The following is a 3,574-nucleotide window of genomic DNA, read 5'->3' as shown; positions in this document are numbered from 1 at the left end:
CAGAGCTACATCGCAAACCTTTTTTGGTTTTTGTATCAAAAGAATTTTTTCCTTTTTATTTTTTTTTGCCTTTTTTAAAAGTATGTAATGACTGTAGTAATCAGTTTATTACACAGATTAATCATTCTTGAATGTACAAGCTCCAGAGGAGCAACTGGGTCTTTATATATACACAAGTATTTCCATCAAATGAATTTTCACCCTTATATCCAAATAGACCTAAAGCAGTTAAAACATAAGAAAAATAAGAGCTATTAGCTATGTATTAATTGAGAAACCACACACAAATCAAAGATTATGGAGAGAGAGGGGCTAAAAGGAGGAAGGTTGAAAGGGCAGGGAGATGTAAAAGAATTGGGTACAAAGCCCTCACACTTTATGTACTAATAGCTCTAATCCATTTAAATGTTGACCAGTTCAACTTAGACCTTAAAATACTGGATGTGGGTAAGTTTAATCTAGTTGGTCACAACTTTCACCTAAGTTGTAGGTCCTTCAGGGTGAAATGAATACAGAAACAGCTTCATGTTCTTCACCTTGCTTTTTATAACTGTTTTGAGCTTAGATGGATTCCACTTAAAAACAATCTCCTACAGGTCAGTGGAACTTTTTCCCCATCCAAGCACACACTGTGCACCCACCCCTCACGCCTTGCCATTATCCAAGTAAGTCAGTAAGAAAAGCTTTTAGTCTCACACCTAGGTTACGCCTGGAGAACTGGTTTCTCACACATACACTTCTCTGCTAGGAGGCAGTGTTGGTACAGAAGTACAGTATTTCTAGTTTGTTGTTCCAAGTATGTACAACAGCAGCTCTGCTGTATCAGGTAAACATGTGCACAGGGGAAGATGAGGCGTGGGCTCACAGAAAGCAGTCAAATGGAAATCAAAAGGACTTTCTCTTTCAGAGTTCCCCTATTTTCATTTGTAGAGCTTATCCAATAATTTCTTTAATTACATCACATACTTCTGAGTCCATTCCCGAGCTATTCTGTCATACTTTTCTCTATCTGTTTTGTAGATCTGAGCAATCTCAGGCACTAAAGGATCATCTGGATTGGGATCACACAACAGAGAACAGATGGACAAAAGTACTTTTGAAATAGTGCTGGAGACCACTGTGACCGTAGAACATCAAGGCAAATGCTGCCATTACTGTTAATATTTGGATGATAAATTCTTGTTGTAAATGCAACCTTAGGTGGTTTGAAGGGGTATCTCTTGGGAAATGAATTGTCAAGAAAAATACTCCACCCTGATAGGGGCTGTCAGTTGGCAGTTCAGGAACTGCTGAACACTGTGCTGGAGGATCTCTTGCCAGGTCATTCAATTCCTTGTGGATTCTCTTAAGAGCCATGGTGGGAGACGATGGCGGCAGCCCCGGGGAGGGGATGGGGACTGGGGAGGGAGGAGGGAGCCTGAGGCCGCCTTTGCGGTCGCAAGTCGGTGGAAGACCGGGCGTTCGGGGCGCGGATCCTACGGGCCGAGGGTCGAGGCCCACTCCGCTTCTGGGCCTGCCGCAGCGGTCACCGCATCACCCAGCCGCGGCCCCTTTATACGCTGCTGCCACAGCCGCCGCCGCCGCCGCCGCCGTAGCTGCTCTTGCTCTTTTTTGCTTTTTTGAGACAGGATCTCCGTGTAGCCCCCGCTGGCCTGGAACTCACTATGTAGACCAGACTGGCCTCAATCTCAGAGATCCACCTGCCTCTGCCTCCCCAGTACTAGGATTAAAAGCATGCACCACCACACCTGGCTAAAATTTTTTAAACTTTATGTGTATGAGTGTTTTGCCTGCATGTATATAGGTACACTATGTGCATGCAATGCCTGCAGAGGCCAGAGGAGGGTGTTGGATCCCCTGGAACTGGAGTTACAGATGGTTGTAAGTTGCCAGTGGATGCTGGGAACCAAACCCAAGTCCTCTGCAAGAGCAGCCAGCGATCTTAACCGCGGAGCCATCCCTCCACCTCCTGGCCTCAAACTCTTGATCCTTCTGCCTCTCAAGCCCTGGGACCATAGGTGTGCACCACCATGCTTGGCCCTTAATTGTTCTTCAAATATGAGCAGAATTCTCCAGTGAAATATTTGGGTCTGGATACTCCCTTTGTTTCTTGTCGTTTCTTTCTTCTTTTTTTAGTCTTTTTGAGACAGGGTCTCCCTGTAGTGGGGCTGGCCTGGAATTCACTATGTAGATCAGCGTAGCCTTGAACTCACAGAGATCTACCTACCTCTGCCTCCCAGTGCTGAGATTAAAGATGTGGCCCGGCTCTGGATACTACCTTTGTGAGAATGTGAGGACAGAGTTAACACGGCAGGTCTATTTCATTAGGTTCCTCCACCCCTCACTTATCTCTATAGCCATGGCAATGACTTTTGGTTAAATTCTGAGAACTAAACTAGAATATTCACATAGTTATCAGATAGAAAGTAATTCTCTGTGCCCCCCAAAGTGGGTCAAGATAGCTGGGTTGTAAAGAGGGTGTGGTGGTGCACACCTAGATCTCAGTCCTTGGGAGGTGAGCAGGAGAATGAGTAGTTCAAGATCACTCCCAGCTACATAGTGAGTTTGACACCCACCTGGGCTGCATGAGACCCTGTATTGGATAAGGATAAGCTGGGTGTGGTGGTGCACACCTTTAATCCCAGCACTCTGGAGTCCTCAGAGGCAGGTGGATCTCTGTGAGTTCAAGGTTAGCCTAATCTACATGAGTTTCAAGTCAGCCAGGGGCTACATAGTGAGACTTTGTCAGAAGAAGAGAAGGAGAAGGAGGTACTACTACTACTGCTACTGCTACTGCTACTGCTACTACTACTACTACTGCTACTATTGCTGCTGCTACTACTACTACTGCTACTACTACTGCTACTATTGCTGCTGCTACTACTACTACTGCTACTACTACTGCTACTATTGCTGCTGCTACTACTACTACTGCTACTACTACTGCTACTATTGCTGCTGCTACTACTACTACTGCTACTACTACTACTACTACTGCTACTATTGCTGCTGCTACTACTACTAAGGGCTGGGGAGATGGCTCAGTGAGTGCAAGCATGAGGATCTGAGTTTGAATCCTCAGTACCCACATAAAAGCTGGCATGACCACATGTACACCTGCCACCCCAGTGCAAATGGAGGGGTGGTGATAGGAGGAGCACTGGGGCTTGCTGGTCTCCAGTCTAGCTCCAAGTTCAGTGAGAGACTGACTCAATGTTATAAGGCAGCATGATAGAACAGGGCAGCCAACCTCGTCTGCATTCTGCGTACACAGATACACACACAAACACATACACACACACAAAAACACATACACACACACACACAAACTAGGCTGTTGGTATAGTTTGGGTCTGAAATGTTCCTGAAAAATTCATATATTGAAGACTTGGTCCCTAGCTGGTGGCAAGACTGGGAGGTGACAGAAACTTCTGGAAGGGGGGCCCAGGGAAATATGCCAGGCTATATCACTCCCTGGTACTCCCTCTTTCTCTCTGCTTTCTCTGTCAGGAGGACAGCAGCCTTGCTCTACCACCTGCTCTCTGGAGCTGCCCTACCAGACACACAAAGTGAT

At 46.1% G+C, this 3,574-nt stretch overlaps 1 pseudogene; it reads right to left on the bottom strand.

Moving 5' to 3' along the window:
- Positions 1 to 310: 310 nt before the first annotated feature.
- LOC108490820 lies at positions 311 to 1,356 on the bottom strand (annotated as a pseudogene).
- Positions 1,357 to 3,574: the final 2,218 nt, after the last annotated feature.

This window comes from Nannospalax galili, unplaced genomic scaffold (assembly GCF_000622305.1).
Source record: "Nannospalax galili isolate Female #2095 unplaced genomic scaffold, S.galili_v1.0 scaffold675, whole genome shotgun sequence".
NCBI classification, from domain to species: Eukaryota; Metazoa; Chordata; class Mammalia; order Rodentia; family Spalacidae; genus Nannospalax; species Nannospalax galili.
This window is presented reverse-complemented; position numbering and strand designations above follow the sequence as displayed.